This window comes from Hyperolius riggenbachi, chromosome 1 (genome assembly GCF_040937935.1).
Source record: "Hyperolius riggenbachi isolate aHypRig1 chromosome 1, aHypRig1.pri, whole genome shotgun sequence".
Classification (NCBI taxonomy): domain Eukaryota; kingdom Metazoa; phylum Chordata; class Amphibia; order Anura; family Hyperoliidae; genus Hyperolius; species Hyperolius riggenbachi.
The window spans coordinates 207,066,593-207,084,783 of NC_090646.1; positions in this window are offsets into that span (position 1 = coordinate 207,066,593).

Genomic DNA, 18,191 nt, shown 5'->3' on the forward strand with positions numbered 1-18,191 from the left:
AACTGTAAAAGAAAATGAAGGAGATCAAAATTCACTTAAAATGATTGACTTAATAGTGTTCTAAATCTTTTACCTTTTTGGGTAGGGTTTTGATGAACTCGTCATTATCTGCATGTAAATAAAAACATTCATGCAAAAACACATGGACAAGCAATGCTAAGTCACCAAGCAGCACCTGCTATTCATTGCATAGCCTATAAAATGCTAAAAGCTACAAACAAAGGTGAACAATATAGGGGGCCCTGAACTCAGCTCAGGACCCCCAACTGCATGCTACACCACAGGGGCAGAGTGAGTAATACTACTGGTGCCCTTACCACACAAAAAAACACACTTTAGCACTACCAGAATTAAATACAAAAACACATGGAAAGGCAATACTAACTCACCAAGCAGCACCTGCTATTAATCTGGTCTGCAGGGTGAAGCCAGTCAGCCAATTTAAAGAGGAAAATCTTAAAATTTAAAACACATAGAAATAAGGAATACGTTTCTTCAGTGGCGTAGCTAAGGAGCTGTGGGCCCCGATGCAGGTTTTACAATGGGGCCCCCCAAGCACTCTATACATGACAATTAATACGGCGCACCAAAACCTGCCAATGGCAACTACAGTGTCAGAGATGCAAGAAGGGGATGGGGAACAATCTGTTAATGATCACCACTATTCAAAGTATCTATAGAAGTGATTATTATGAGCACAGGACCAATAGAGAGCTAATACTGTGGTTGAGGGAGGGCCCTTCGGGGCCCCTCTGGCCCAAGGGCCCCGATGCGGTCGCTACCTCTGCACCCCCTATTGCTACGCCCCTGCGTTTCTTCCTGAGTAAAATGAGCCATAAGTTATGTCTCTCCTATGTACCTGGCATTTACAGTAAGTAGTAGAAATCTGACATTACAGACAGATTTTGGGCTAATCCATCTCTCCATAGGGGATTCTCAGCATGACCTTTATTCTTTATAAAGACACTCCCTAAATAAAGAAGATTTATACAAAGATGCTGGCCAGCCTTCCTGCTCACCGTACACTTTTTGGGCAGTTTGGCGGAGCAACTGCCATTCACTAAGTGCATTTTGAAAATAAGGAAATCCCTGTGAACCCCCATGAGGAGATGGGCTAGTCCAAAACCTGTCGATTCTGTCAGATTTCTACTACTTACTGTAAGTGACAGCAACATAGGAGAAAAGTAATGTATGGCTCATTCTACTCTGGAAGAAACATACTTCTTAACATATATTTTACATTTTAAGATTTTCGCAACAGAGGTCCTTTAAAAACACAGTGATGTACCGAATTGAGCATGGGCCAATCCGAATTACATCTCCCCTATGCTCTAAGAAAACCTTCATTTTCACATAGTGGTATGGCAGCAGGGGCAGCGCATGCAGCTAATCTCCAGAGAACTGGCAACTTTTTTTAAGACTACACTAATGTTTGTGACCATCTTTATAACTCTATAATCCAAGGCAATTCTCCTATTTCAAACATTTATATCTTAAAAATGTTGTTACTGGAGGGCGGAGCCTAGCTGACATGGTGGGCGGACACATGTTACAGCAGCTCCCACACTAATACCAGCTCCGATCCTATTTGGACACTGCCATCAGCTGCCACCTTCTGTCCCTGTGGACCCAGAGATCAGCTACCTCCCTCGGAGCCTCCAGCTGCCACTCGGATCCCCCTGCAGCCACTCCAGCAGCAGCAACACACTCCAAGCAACGGACGCGCTGCCCGCCCAAACTCCAGACCTGCAGGAACTCCCTTAAGCTCTCTGGAGCCCTACCGCAGGTACGTGAGCCGCCACCTAACCCCTCTCAGTCCCGCTAACCCCACCAGCTACCCGAAATCCCCAGCAGCTGCAATAACTTTGCACCGCGCCGGTCCTACACTGCAGCGCGGCTGTGGAAACTAATTGAGGCCCCGGCTTCCGGCTGCTAACTAGGCTGCAAAACCCTGTGACCTGCACAGGTGCGCATATCACTTAGGGGATACTCTTGGGCATCCAACAGCTCCTGCTTTAGCCTCTGATCACCCAGATGCACGCAGATGATCCCAGGAAGCTTTTAATAGTCTTGCCAAGCACTAATAACTTTACAGCTTCATCTATCTAAAAAAGTATTGATCACAGTTCTTGTTTCCAACAGAAGCCCTATCAGCCTTTATGATTGCTTTCCTGACTCTGGGACACAGAGAGTGATCTTTCTCATAGCCCCCACCCTGTCAAGACTATGTTTTCAACTTAAACAAAACACTCACAGGGCGTAGGCAAGAAAAGATTCCTAGTTTAATGGAGAGCTATAAAGCTTTGTTCAATGAGCATCTAGAGCAATGAGCAGTTGGCTGATGGTGTAATGGTTAAGGGCTCTGCCTCTGACACAGGAGACCAGGGTTTGAATCTCGGCTCTGCCTGTTCAGTAAGCCAGCACTAATTCAGTAGGAGACCTTTTTCAAGTCTCCCTTACACTGCTACTGCCAATAGAGCGCGCCCTAGTGGCTGCTGCTCTGCTCTGGCGCTTTGAGTCCGCAAGGAGAAAAGCGCAATATAAATGTTATTTGTCTTGTCTTGTCATCTAGTGTTATATTCATCCTCACCAACCTGGCCAGCTATAGCTACAGGTGCATTATAAACATAATAACTTCCTGAATAATCCTATACAATGGCAGTGAAAGGTAACAAACAAAACCCTCTTGCAGCACCACAACTACATTTCTTTAAACCATGGGAGAAACAATCTGATAAACCCACTAAAGCTTCTGGTAAACCAAACCATGATGACACTGACTCTGACCCTGAACCTTCTAAGAGCAGAGATTTCACCCTAAAATACATCTCCGACCTTCTTGCAGACTTAAAAGATTCCTTGGGAAAAGAAATTAGGCCGGCTACCAACACATTATCGGCACAACTCGATGAACTAGGAGAAAGGACCCACAGACTTGAAACCAGAATGGACGATACTGCAGATATGGTCAATACCAATCAAGAGAAAATGTCTCAGCAAGATGACCGAATCTCCTCCTCTGAACTGAAACTTGAAGACCTTGATAATAGAGGGAGAAGAGACAACCTTAGACTAAAAGGTGTCCCAGAGACAATTAAAGACTATAAAAATTACACTCTATCTTCAAAGTGCTCCTTTTGGAGTATCCTGAAGAGCTCTTCCGCATGGACTGTATACACAGAGCCTTAAAACCGCCAAGAAACCCTGAAATCCCAAGAGCTATCATTCTCAAACTCCACTATTCAGAGACAAAATTTGAAATAATGCGAGCTGCCAGGGAATTTGGATCTAAAGGGATTGGAGATCATAAGATTCAAATATATATATATGTTTCCCCCATCACATTAGCACGTAGAAGACCCTCAAACCAGTTACAAGCATTTTGTATCGGAAAGCAATCCAATACAAGTGGGGATTTCCATTCATGCTATACTTCAAGCTGGGTCAGCAACAATTCCAGATTCAAACCCTACAAGAGGGTCTCCTAGCACTCAAAAAAGACAATTTACTAGACAACGAAGAAGACCTACAATTGGATTCCTCTAACTCTGCTAAAAGAATGCAAAGAGATTGGCAGACCTCCCCTAAAAACAGTAATAAGAAGTCAAAAGACTCACCTGCCACTCCCTCAAGAATTCCAAAAGCCCAACGATCTCTACAACTCTCTCCAGAAGATTAAGACAGTCTAACTATATTGGCCCCTAACTAAGCATCTTGAATCCTATGGGGCAGGTTTGTTATCTATTGACCCATCACATTAGATGTTAAATACTTTCATTAACCGAATCTTGTCACAAATGCACAATTAGATATTCCAGTTAAATTGTTTGAACTTTGTTTACCCGGTTGGTAAATACTTTTCATGTGGTTATTATCGGTTCTAATACCATGATGCTTATTGTACTTGCACTCCACCAGTCTATCTGGTTTGCTTACATGGGGAACAAATTTAGTTTGCCATGGAACACAAACCTGATAACCTGGTTTTCTTTAGGGCATAGGTTAAGCCCTATTCCATATGTTCAGCAAATTACTTTGCTATTTGTTTATCTCTTTTGGTTAAGTTCCATTTTCCTAAAATTTCAAATATGTCGCCAATTTAAAAAAGAAAAGAAAAGGGGAGTACTTATTGCATTTCACTCTTCACTACTAATTGAAATCCATAAGTACCATAGAGCTCCCCAAGGTAGATACCTGATACTAGTCTGTACAATAAATGGAGATCTCTTCACTCTAGTCAATATCTACACCCCAAACCCTGGTCAAATGGGCTTCCTTAGATCACTATTTAAAAACCTAAAAGATATTAACAGGGGGGCTCTTATCATTGAAGGGGACTTCAATGCTACTGTTGATCTAACATTGGACACCTCTCATAGAGGCTCAAAGAAGGGAACATCCTGTCATAAAATACTGATTGAGGAAAACATATACAATGCCTGGAGATACTTTCATGTTGATGAACCGACTTCACGTTCTATACACAAAACATTTTCACGCATCGACATGTTTCTCACATATAGGATCACTCTCCAGAAAGTCTCTGAATCCAAAATTAATTCAATTACCTGGTCAGACCACTCCTCTATACTGTTAGAAATTAAATCAGGAGGTTTTAATATGGACCGACCTCTATGGAAATTACACTCCTCCCTACTATATAATCCGGATAATACATACATAACAAAATCCTTGAATTCTTCCAATTCAACTCCGGGTCTGAGGTTGGAGTTGAGTCTACCTGGTGTGCTTTCAAAGCCTTCATTCGAGGCTTTTTTATCCAACTAGGTGCTAGACACAAAAGACAGAAAACCATGCAAATAGATTAAATCCTTGAACAAATCAAAGCACTAGAATGTCAGATTAAATCTAAATATTCTAAAAAACTAGAAAACTACCTGTTTTCCCTTTAGACATAATCTAAGACTGCTATTAATAGAAGACTATGAATACCAACTCAAGCTTAAACACTACTCCCAAAGTACTAAAGCAGGATCCTACTTAGCCAGATTACGCAAACATAAGCAGGCAAAAACTAGAATCCCCAAATTAATCCACCCTTTCACCAAGACCTCAGTATAAACCCTAAATAAATAGCCAAAGCATTTAGTGACTATTATAGTGCATTATACAATTTGAAAGAAGACAGCAACACCCCCAACCCTCTCCTGAACTAATTAAACAATTTCTTGCCCCTCTGGGCCTCTCACAGCTATCTCCCCAACAACAATCAGAACTTAATACACCTCTGACGACCTCAGAAATACTATTAACAATCAAATCTCTAAAATCTGGTAAAGCCCCAGGGCCCGACAGCTATTCTAATGACTTCTACAAAAAATCCTATCCTCGCACCAAAATTATTAGAACTCTATTCTGCTATAATTAAAATTGGAGCCATGCCTGAATAATATGTCCAAGCTGTAATCTCAGTAATTCCTAAACCTGGCAAACCAACAGACACTCCATCAAACTTCAGACCCATCTCCCTTTTAAATTCGGACACAAAAATCTACGCCAAACTGTTAGCTAACAGACTATTAAACATTCTACCTCAACTAATCAATTGGGACCAAGTTGGCTTCACTAAGGGACAACAAGCCTCTGACGGCACTCGCAGAATTCTAAATTTGCTGAGATTCTCAGAGCTCTGTTGTAGGCCTTCTCTGTTTCTCACCCTGGACGCAGAAAAGGCCTTCGACAGAGTTCACTGGGGCTTCCTAAAAGAAGTCTTATATAAATTTGGTTTTACAGGCCCAATCCATTCGGCTATAATGGCCTTGTATTCACTCCCCTCAGCCATAGTCAATGTGGCAGGTTTCTACTCTAAAAAAATGTATATATCAAATGGAATTTGTCAGGGATGCCCACTGTCCCCCCTGATCTTTACCCTCACAATGGAAACCCTGGCGGAACACATAAGGGCCAATGAAAATATTGTAGGTATTGAAATTAATGGTACTTCACATAAAACAAGTCTATTTGCAGACGATGTCCTACTGTCAGTATCTAACCCCTTCACCTCCCTCCAACATATTACAACTTCTTTAGCTAATTATTCAGCTCAGCTGTTTCATACTATAAAATTAACGAAAGTAAATGACTGATGTTAAGTTTAAACATACCCACAGATATGAAACAACGAATCTCAACAAAATTCCCATTCCAATCTCCATTCCCTACCTCGGTATCAATCTTCCTAATGCCTCTAGTAAATTATATGAGGTTAACTTTATACCTATGCTTAGCTCCCTCACCAAAGAATTGGAAACAATTGTTAATTCAAACTCTCTTGGTTAGGTAGAATAGCGGAATTTCAGATGAAAGTACTGCCTAAAATTATCTACCTCTTCAGAACATTACACAAACCTCTACCACACACATTTTTCTCTCAGATCCAAAGAATAGTGACCAAATATATATGGGGCAAGAAAAAGCATAGAGTGGCATATATAAATTTAATAACCCTCAAACAACAAGGAGGGGTAGGTATTCCATGCTTAAAATCGTACTACTTCGCATGTTTGTTAGAAACGTCCAAAGAATGGTGGAAAATCAATAGCCCCCAAAAAATGGGTCCATATAGAAAATTCAGTCACTTCTATCCCACCTGCACACGCAATCTTGCTTATTGCACTAGGCATCCCCAAAAACAAAACCAATTACCCTATGGTCCAAGCTACCCTTCTAGCTTGGTCCTATTTCCTCAAATCTCCTAAGGACAATGTTGAAGGGAGACAATTGACACTCCTGATTGATTCTCTCTCTCTAGCCATTCCTGAGTTAAACCTGAAGGAATGGAAAAAAAGGAAAAGGAATGGAAAAAAGCTGGGATCCTCTTCATCTCAGACCCATTTCATCCGGTTACTCAAAGCCTCCTTTCTTTTCTGGATTTGAGAGAAAAATGTCCTATTCCATCCAAAGACATATTTAAACTCATCTGAATTAAACACCTGCTTACTATGAATAAATTCATCCCACCAGTATTCTCCAGTCACATAGCCTCTCATTCATACTCACCCTCTGATTTAAGAGGAGGTATCTCCCTGTGGTACAAAAAACTATTGGGGTCTGGCCACAAACAGCTGCATAAATACATAGTATCTTGGGCAGGGGACCTTCAATTTCCCCTAAATTTTTCTAAAATGGTATCTAACACCACGACGCCTTGCATTATTCTCAACTAACAAATCTCCATTATGTTGGCGTAACTGCAACAAGATAGGCTCCTTAGTTCATATTCTTTGGTATTGCCCAATAATCAAGAACTTTTGGTTATTAATTGCCCAGATATTAAGCTATGTTATACAGAAACAATTTGTGGTCACACCTCAACTCGCTCTCCTACATGTGGGACTCCTAGAGATCCCTCCCCGCTTCCGTCTAATAGCTTCACAGATTATGTGTGTTGACTGATACTATGGAATTGGGGCTCAGCAGATACCCCAACATTCTCCAGACTAAAATATTCAATTGATTTTAACCTCCAGATGGAAAAAACCCTGAGAACAGAATTGGAAAATGTCCTACCCCATGACATGCAAACAGATTGGTCATCCTTCCACACTCCTTAAAACTTGTTTATAAACTTGTTTTAAATGTTTTTAAATCTTGCTATAACCCTCAAATTCTCACTATATCCTCAGAACTATACCTCTTAATTTCTGAATAAGTACTGTGTTTTTCTTTTTTGTGACTATAGCACGGGATCATTTACAAATGTTTTCCTCTTACTATATTATTGACATTATTATATGCTCTTTGATCTACATTAATGTTGCATTATCTCAAATGTTTTGTTTGTATAAATGAAAACTTCAATAAAAATTCATTGTTAAAAAAATAAAATAAAGACACATAAGCAAACCAAAAAAAAAAAAAAATGTTGTTACCGTTTTACAGTGTCTAGGTAGATCTGACATGTCCGATTCATTATTCGATTCAATTTGAATCAAATGGAATTAAATCATGAATCAGACATGTCAGATTGAATCAGATCATATCAATGAATCAAATCAAATTAAATCGAATCTGACAAAGAATCATATGGTGTAGATGGGACTGATTCTCCCTGCAGCTTATGACTCTTTTCACAAAACGAGTCTCTGCACCAGGGTCTTGTTGCCTAGCAACAATGTAAACACATATTCAGCAGCTCTGCGGAGCTCAGCTATTAGGGTTATAACTAGAGTTGTGCCGAACCTCCGATTTTAGGTTCGCGAACCGGGTTCACGAACTTCCGCGTAAGGTTCGGTTCGCGTAAAAGTTCGCGAACCGCAATAGACTTCAATAGGGATGCGAACTTTGGAAAAAAAAAAATTATGCTGGCCACAAAAGTGATGGAAAAGATGTTTCAAGGGGTCTAACACCTGGACCCCCAGGTGGAGGAGTGGGATACATGCCAAAAGTCCCCGGGAAAAATCTGGATTTGACGCAAAGCAGCGTTTTAAGGGCAGAAATCACATTGAATGCTAAATGACAGGCCTAAAGTGCTTTAAAACATCTTGCATGTGTATACATCAATCAGGTAGTGTAATTAAGGTACTGCTTCACACTGACACACCAAACTCACCGTGTAACACACCGCAAACAGCTGTTTGTGTAGTGACGGGCGTGCTGGACTGGTGCGCACCATGGCGAGAGTGCAGGTTTTGGTGGCTTTACAGCCCATATGGTCGCATACAGTGGCTGGTTCACTGAACAGAACAGGTATGCAGTGGCAGGTTCACTGAACAGGTATACAGTGGCGGGTTCACTGAACAGAACAGGTATACAGTGGCGGGTTCACAGAACAGGTATGCAGTGGCAGGTTCACTGAACAGGTATGCAGTGGTGGGTTCACTGAACAGGTATGCAGTGGTGGGTTCACTGAACAGGTATGCAGTGGCAGGTTCACTGAACAGGTATACAGTGGCGGGTTCACTGAACAGAACAGGTATACAGTGGCGGGTTCACTGAACAGAACAGGTATACAGTGGCGGGTTCACAGAACAGGTATGCAGTGGCAGGTTCACTGAACAGGTATACAGTGGCGGGTTCACTGAACAGAACAGGTATACAGTGGCGGGTTCACAGAACAGGTATGCAGTGGCAGGTTCACTGAACAGGTATACAGTGGCGGGTTCACTGAACAGAACAGGTATTCAGTGGCGGGTTCACAGAACAGGTATGCAGTGGCAGGTTCACTGAACAGGTATGCAGTGGTGAGTTCACTGAACAGGTATGCAGTGGTGGGTTCACAGAACAGGTATGCAGTGGTGGGTTCACAGAACAGGTATGCAGTGGCAGGTTCACTCAACAGGTATGCAGTGGTGGATTCACTGAACAGGTATGCAGTGGTGGGTTCACTGAACAGGTATGCAGTGGTGGGTTCACAGTACAGGTATGCAGTGGTGGGTTCACAGAACAGGTATGCAGTGGCAGGTTCACTGAACAGGTATGCAGGTATCCAGTGGGCTCACTGAACAGAACAGGTATGGTGGGCTCAGAACAGAACAGGTATGCAGCCAGGAACAAGCTAAGCCTAACTAATCTTTCCCTATGAGAGACAGTCTGCAGCAGCTCGCCCTACTCTCACTAACGCAGGCACACGAGTGAGCGTAATGGCCGCCGCTGCCTGCCTTTTATTAGGGGGGGAGTGGCTCCAGGGGCTAGTGTAGCCTAATTGGCTACACTGGGCCTGCTGACTGTGATGTAGAGGGTCAAAGTTGACCCTCATGGTGCATTATGGGGTGAACCGAACTTCCGCAAAAGTTCGCCTGCGGGACGCGAACGCGAACCACTGAAGTTCGCATGGAACCGTTCGCAGGCGAACCGTTCGGCCCAACTCTAGTTATAACGGCGATTCCTGCTAGAAGTGGGTTATACCACTGAAAACTATGTAGGCAGCAGTTATGGTTGTGAAAAGAAAGTAAAAAAAAAACCACCCCTAACAAATGGATTAGCCTCCCAGCCGTCATCCGTAACTATTTACAATACATGTTATATTGATGAAACCATTCATTTTTTAAAAAAACTTTTTACACTATTTTACAAGGATGTTTAATAGTTTATGCATAAACCACTTTTTATTTTTGTCCTCATTCGTTAACCATTTAAGGACCAGCGGTCTCTGGGCACTTAAAGACCAGAGACCTCTGGTCCAATCCCGACGGAATCCCGACAAATCGCCGCACATACCCGCCGCAACCGCCGTAACCGCCGCTAGCCGAGACCCTCAGGACATAGACTCTACCGTCTCTATGACGGCAGAGTCATGTGAGCCAGTCAGGAGCTTTCATTGGCTCCTGACCCTGTTTTTCAATGTAAGCCAATGGGAACGCCTTACATTGAAAGACAGGGCCAGGAGCCAATGAAATCGGCTCCTGACTGGCTCACATGACTCTGTCGTCATAGAGACAGGCAGAGCCTGTGAGATGCGTCGAGAATTATCGGGTTTGAGCGGCGCGATCGGCGGGTAGTGGCGGAAACGGCGGATGCGCGCTGCTTACAGTGATTGAGATCTACGCCCTGCCAGCCAGGAGCCCACCAAAACAGGGCGTAGATCTCAATCACTGCGGTCCTTAACTACTTAAAGAACCCCTTTAAGCCAACAGCAAGCAAGAAAATAGTCAAAATAAATTTGACAGTACGTTTTCACCTACTTTTTTCAATTGCAAAGGGCTGAAACAGTATATTAAACAGTAGATTAAAACTGATCACTTTGGGAAAAAACATAGGAGAAAAAGTGAATTGAATAAGGGCCAACGTGTTTTTTGAACAGGAGATAATACATAAGATCCTCAAATTCAAAACCCAAGTTTTACAAAGTGTAGAACAGTAGTTTTACAAAGTATTAATATTTCACAGAATACTACAAATCTACATTGATGTCCTACTCAACTTGAAAAAAAGTCATGACTTCTAATAAATAACATAATAGAAAGCATTATATCTAAGTAAAGAGGTAGAGTGTCAGTATGTCAGCAAGTCCAATCTTCTCTTCTGTAAAAAAAAAAAAATACAGCTTAAAATACAAAGCAAATTGCGGAATCATTCCATCTTGTGCTCTTTTTTTAACTCCCGACAAGGCTTATTTTCTGATCTATCTTGCCAACAATTTTCAAGTCACATTTAAGTGCCTTGGAACTTTTGCGAAATAGCGCTAATTGCATTGACTATACAAACAGTTTAACACTACAAATGAGGTTTAATGTGGAAATTATAACAACAACATACTGGAGATGCAAGAAACTTAAGATTTTATGTTTTATCCTCATATTGAATTCTGTTGATCGTAATTAAACCACATTATTTTAGTATCAAATATTCAGTCTTTATATTTAGCATATATCAATATGGTGATTAGCATTCTCAGCGGTGAGCACAAAGTGACTGCCGGGATTCCTATGGAGAAGATATTCTAAGATTGCTGTGTTATGGATAGAAGCTTAGTATTCTTTTAAAAAGGTTCCTTGCTTATGTATTAGGTTATACTAAGCCCCGTTGAAAACAACATCTTGGCCCTGCTGCATTAAACCTATCAGATAAGGAAACTTATCTCACCGGTTTCTGGTCTTATCTGTATAATACATTTGATCACTCAGAAAGCAAATATGTACCAATTATACATGATAAATATATTAACTTTAGTTAATCAAGGACAACTTATATTGCATAATTTTTTCTTGCTTTTTAGAAGCTAATAATTTATTGCATAGATAAGGTAAGAAACAGATAAGGCCCTTAAAGGGATACTGTAGGGGGGTCGGGGGAAAATGAGTTAAACTTACCCAGGGCTTCTAATGGTCCCCCGCAGACATCCTGCGTTGGCGCAGCCACTCACCGATGCTCCGGCCCCGCCTCCAGTTCACTTCTGGAATTTCTGACTTTAAAGTCAGAAAACCACTGCGCCTGCGTTGCCATGTCCTCACTCCCGCTGATGTCACCAGGAGTGTACTGCGTAGACACAGACCATACTGGGCCTGCGCTGTGCGCTGTTGGTGACATCAGCGGGATCGAGGACATGGCAACGCAGGCGCAGTGGTTTTCAGACTTTAAAGTCTGAAATTCCAGAAGTGAACCGGAGGCGGGGCCGGAGCATCGGTGAGTGGCTGCGCCAACACAGGATGTCTGCGGGGGACCGTTAGAAGCCCCGGGTAAGTTTAACTCATTTTCCCCTGACCCCCCTACAGTATCCCTTTAATGCACTAAACTTATCTTTGTTATACATGTTTGTGCTATCTCATGTTACTATTTTTTAACTATATTTACTGTATATAATAACTCTTCAGCACACAACTAGGTAAAACCCCACTCTGAGTCTGATTAGCACATAGTTAATGAAATTTTCATATTATCTATAGTGTTGCTCTTCACATTCTACTCAAAGACCAAGTCAGCCTGTATACTGACAAATTCAGTTCAGTTTGGCCAGACCCAAACATTGCCTATATTCAGGTCAGATTTAGAGGGGCTTAATGAGCTAAACCATAATTACCATGGCCTCAAATCAGGAGCCAGAGAGGAGCAGGGAGCAGTGCAAGAATACCATTGGAAGCCTGTATCAACTGGAGTTTGGTCCCACTCTAAGGATAAAATATAGCCACATTGTAGAGTACTCATTTCGGGCTTGTGTGCTTAGCTCATTAGGGGCCAGTTGCAGTAAACTGTGCAAAAAAATTGCGATGCCAAGGTTTACCATTACTGCCACTGGAGTAGTACCACCCACTAACTCATTAGCACCTTACGATAGCAACACACATGCACATTACCACAGTAATGCCCTTGGCACTAACAGATTAATTGACGGTGCTCCACCAGCGGTAGTAACAGTAAAATTGCAGTGACCTCTGTGCACACGGCAACTGTAAGCAGTTTACTACATCTGGCCCTATCCTGCCCGGATCATCCTGCCTGTGTTCGGAGTGTCCTTTTCTGGCGTTGTAAGGGTGGTGACTCCTGGCATTATCTTTGTCCAGATGACAGGATATGTAATTTCTGTCATTATTAGTGCAGTTCAGATGTATATTACTGTTTGTGAAGGCCTGAAGAAGGGTCTACCTGTAACAAGTTGATGTTGTCGCCTTAAAACAAATCACTTTGCCTTTATATGTTCACTAGAAGACCCAAGCCCGTTTAAAAACAGGCTCTAGGTCTTTTTTTAAGGACTTCCGAGGTCAAATAAAAAAAAGTAAAATACCTGCATCATATTGTAAGGCACGGAGGATGCCGTCCGCGTCCTCTGTGCCGTTCCGCCGGGTCCCCGCCACTCAATAGCCCCCCGGGCCGGCTCCCGACCTCACGGCCCGGGTCAGGCTCTCCTGCCTCTACAAACATGGCCGCATGAGCTGGGTGCGGCTGCGCAGTCCGCATAGCCGCGAGTGCGGCTGCACAGCTCTAGGGTTGGCCCCCTTTACCCTTTAGTCCTTTACCGCCGCCGCCCCCAGTCACTGCGCATGTGCATGCACCCAACGCGCACCCGCCGAGCGCGCCCGCCCGACGCACACAACTGCCCGCCCACCCACCTCGCTCCCTGGTCTCTCCAGCAGCCCATTACTGCGCACATGCGCAGTAAAACAATACCAGGGACACAGGGATGCTGCAAAACTGTTGGACGCAGCGACACTTGGACTTTTTGTATAACCTATTTTGGTTCCTGGGCGCCGATCGGCGCCTGATCGGGGTAATATACGGTGCCATTGGGGGGCTATTGGGGGCCGTGTTATTTATATCTTTATCCCTCTCTGCTCATCGTTGTGGATGAGAGAGAGGTCACTTCCGGGGCGGACTGACGTGCTTCCGCCCGGGTGCTTGCGCTCCACTCTAGCACTGGCGTGCGGATCACGGCGGCGAGGTGTACTGACCAACCCTTCTGCACTTTTCTGATTGGCTCAGTTGGAGCATATCTAGTCACATGGGCATTCCTCACTTATCTACTCCTCTTCCTGGGAATAGCTGCGGCAGCCGGGACTTGTCCGTGCGCATTAGTCTTTATAGCTTCACAGGTATGAGATATATTTATATGCCTATATAGTTCTACACACTTGGTGTTGTTACAGTCACACTGCGGTACTTATATGTATGTATGCTGCAATATGGGATATTAAGTTTAGATGGGGGGTACACTATATACATGGGTGTGTGGCATGGGTGATACGGTATGCTTGTTAATTGTTGGGACAAATGTCTACTCAGACAACTTATATGTATAAATGATGCCTTATGGTAGGCTGTGGGTGCCATTTCATCTTGTGTAATACACTATATGTGATTGCACATACCATGCTGATATACATTTGTCTGGTTTAGATACACATATTGTCCTCACGGTACTGTACATCTTGGAGACTGGGGGTTTACAGTGGCATCATGCATGTCTATATTACACTGTATATAGGGTGTGTTATGGTAGGAGTGGTGGTCTATTGTGTCTGATAGATAGCAGGGTATACATGTAGGCACCCTGTGTATAAGTAAGTCCAGATATAAGGATCTTGGTGCACTATCTATGTATTAGAGGTGTTTATATGTGGTGATGGCGATATATGTGAGCTTAGGGTGCATGGTCTGCGCAGTGATACTTATGTTGGCTGTAATATATTTTTTCAGATTGCGGTCTCATACCCTATATGGGTCGACTTGTGGTAAGATAAAAGGTTTTTTACCTAGTCTAGCCTGTTCCTGTATCCTGATATACACATGGTCCTTGACTGGTATGTAATATGAATCTTATTGTGTGTTTTTAACAGATGTGTATGTATACTGTATGCCTCTGAAGAAGCGGTCTTGCACCGTGAAACACGTGTCAGGCAATCGTTTGTTGTATTTTGGAATCCGAAATTGTGTCTAACCGTGTGTCCGCATTTGTGAAGATATCTATAAGAAGAATAAAAGACTGTAATTTTGTTCATTTAAAGCCCCATATCTAATTCATGTGAAATTTGTATCAGATTATATTTAGGGGTGGAACTATACTGTTTTGGTTTTATCCAGACGTATTGAGCCACATTGCAAAATGTCAATTCATAAAGGCTCTTTCCGCATGCAGAGCTGACATTCCCGTGCAGAGTGATAACTTACCGCCTTGTGCGGTGTTGATACGCAGTTATCCAGAAAAAGTAGCAAAATGTCCATTCATAAACATTTCCGCATAGCGGTATGCGTAAGGTAATTACCGATCCCCTGGATGTAGCGGGAAGCTTGCGGAGTACTTGTAAGTAGTGTTGGGCGAACAGTGTTCGCCACTGTTCGGGTTCTGCAGAACATCACCCTGTTCGGGTGATGTTCGAGTTCGGCCGAACACCTGACGGTGCTCGGCCAAACCGTTCGGCCACATGGCCGAACTAAGAGCGCATGGCCGAACGTTCCCCGAACGTTCGGCTAGCGCTGTGATTGGCCGAACGGGTCACGTGGTTCGGGCCCGAACGCGCTCTGATTGGCCGAACGGTCACGTGGTTCGGGTACATAAATACCCGAACCACGTCATATCTCCGCCATTTGTCTGTGGGTTTAGCTTTGGGTAGGCAGGCAGGGTAGTTCGCTCTCCAGCCACGCTAGCCAGGGTCCCCCCCAGTCATTGTGTGTCGCTGCTGGGAACAGTAGTACACCGCTCGCTCAGCCACACTATATATAGCATTGTTTACTGCCACTGTGTACCTCGCTCAGCCACGCTATATATATAGCATTGTGTTTTCTGACACTCTGTGTACACGGCTTAGCCTGACTAATATAGCATTGTGTGTACTGCCACTGTGCACCTCGCTCAGCCACGCTATATATAGCATTGTGTGTACTGCCACTGTGCACCTCGCTCAGCCACGCTATATATAGCATTGTGTGTACTGCCACTGTGCACCTCGCTCAGCCACGCTATATATAGCATTGTGTGTACTGCCACTGTGCACCTCGCTCAGCCACGCTATATATATAGCATTGTGTTTTCTGACACTCTGTGTACACGGCTTAGCCTGGCTATATAGCATTGTGTGTACTGCCACTGGGCACCTCGCTCAGCCACGCTATATATAGCATTGTGTTTTCTGACACTCTGTGTACACGGCTTAGCCTGACTAATATAGCATTGTGTGTACTGCCACTGTGCACCTCGCTCAGCCATGCTATATATAGCATTGTGTTTTCTGACACTCTGTGTACACGGCTTAGCCTGACTAATATAGCATTGTGTGTTCTGCCACTGTGCACCTCGCTCAGCCACGCTATATATAGCATTGTGTTTTCTGACACTCTGTGTACACGGCTTAGCCTGACTAATATAGCATTGTGTGTACTGCCACTGTGCACCTCGCTCAGCCACGCTATATATAGCATTGTGTTTTCTGACACTCTGTGTACACAGCTTAGCCTGGCTATATAGCATTGTGTGTACTGCCACTGTGCACCTCGCTCAGCCACGCTATATATAGCATTGTGTTTACTGCCACTCTGTGTACACGGCTCAGCCAGACTATATAGCATTGTGTGTACTGCCACTCTGTGTACACCGCTCAGCCAGACTATATAGCATTGTGTGTACTGCCACTCTGTGTACACGGCTCAGCCAGACTATATAGCATTGTGTGTACTGCCACTCTGTGTACACCGCTCAGCCAGACTATATAGCATTGCGTACTCTGCCAGTCAGTGTGTATATTGCTGGGATCAGTAATACTCCACTCACCGCCAACCACTATATGAGCTCACCATGAGTTCCTCAGAGACCTCCGCTGTGAGCAGCACTCCCAACAACAGCAACAGCCAACGCCCCACGCAAGCTATAACATCCACTACAGCAGCCAGTGGTCAGCAGCAGCCCTCTCCGGAGGAGAATGTTGTGTCCATCGGTCCGTCGCCAGAACGATTAATGAGGGCTGCCATTGAGGAGATGATGGGGCCTGATGTGGAGGAGGAGGTCGGGTTCAGGCCAGCATCCCAAGTTAATGTTGAGGACGATGAGGGGTCTGTGTCTGGGGATGTTGGGGTGGCAGAGGTGGTGGGTGGGTCAGACTCAGGAGAAGAGTTGTATGATGAGGATGATGATCGGGACCATCTGTATGTGCCTCAGAGTCCGACCCCGGAAAACATGTTGTATCGTGTGTTTAGGTACTAAAATCTGCGTTCCCACTTCCCAGTACTGCCTGCAGTGCCCGGGTCCACGGATCCATATAATTTTTTGGGCAGCACTATCAAACTGTGGTACTATGAGTGAGTTGCCACGGTCCTTCTGTGCTGCCTGTCACACTCACCGTCTGTCTGCAGATGGATTGTTCAACACAGCTACGCCATCTGACATGTAGTCCTGGACCTTGACCATCTTCTCTAGGCGATTGGTGTTGGAGGACATGGAACTGCCCGATTGCTGTTCTGTGGGCTGCTGCATGGGTGTCAGAAAATGTTCCCACTCCAAGGACACTGCCAATACCATTCCCTTTTGGGCACTAGCAGCAGCTTGTGTTCTTTGCTGCCCTCCTGGTCCTCCTGGGTTTGCTGAAGTCAGTCTGTCGGCGTACAACTGGCTAGAGAAGGAGGAGGATGTCAATCTCCTCTCTAAAGTCTCCATCCTCAAGGGCCTGCTGGAATTGTTCCATTTTTGACCTGTCTGACACTTTCTTCAATCAGTTTTTTAACATTGTGTTTGTATAAACTGGGTATAAACCCAGTAATTGGTGTTGTCCAGATTCCAGAATAATGAATAATAATGAATAGTGAATAATGCGCGGGCCGCTTTCAATGCAGTCTAGCATGAATTGAGCCATGTGTGCCAGAGAGTCCTGCCAGACTCCTCTATCTTCATGTTCTTGTAAGAGTTGTGATTGTTGTGATGCACCATATTCGTCACCAGCATCACTTTCTTCCTCTTCTGCTGTCCTTTCCCGCTAAATTGTGGAAGTCCAACGTGCACCGCTCTGTCCCTCGGCAGTGGGGGCATCCAATTCCTGCTCCAACTCCAGCTGTTCCTCGTCCTGTTCTTTGTCATAGCTGGGACCAGCGTTTCCTGAGGCAGGTTGCCTGATGTTGGTATCATCACGCTGATCGTTTTCATCTTCAGAATCCCCCACTTGCATCATGCCAGCGGTTTCCATCTTCAACATTGATTTCTTCAGTAAACACAGCAGTGGTATTGTAATGCTGACTGTAGAGTTGTCACTGCTCAGTCACGCAACGTGGATTGCTCAAAATTTTGGAGGACTTGGCAGAGATCCAACATGGTGGCC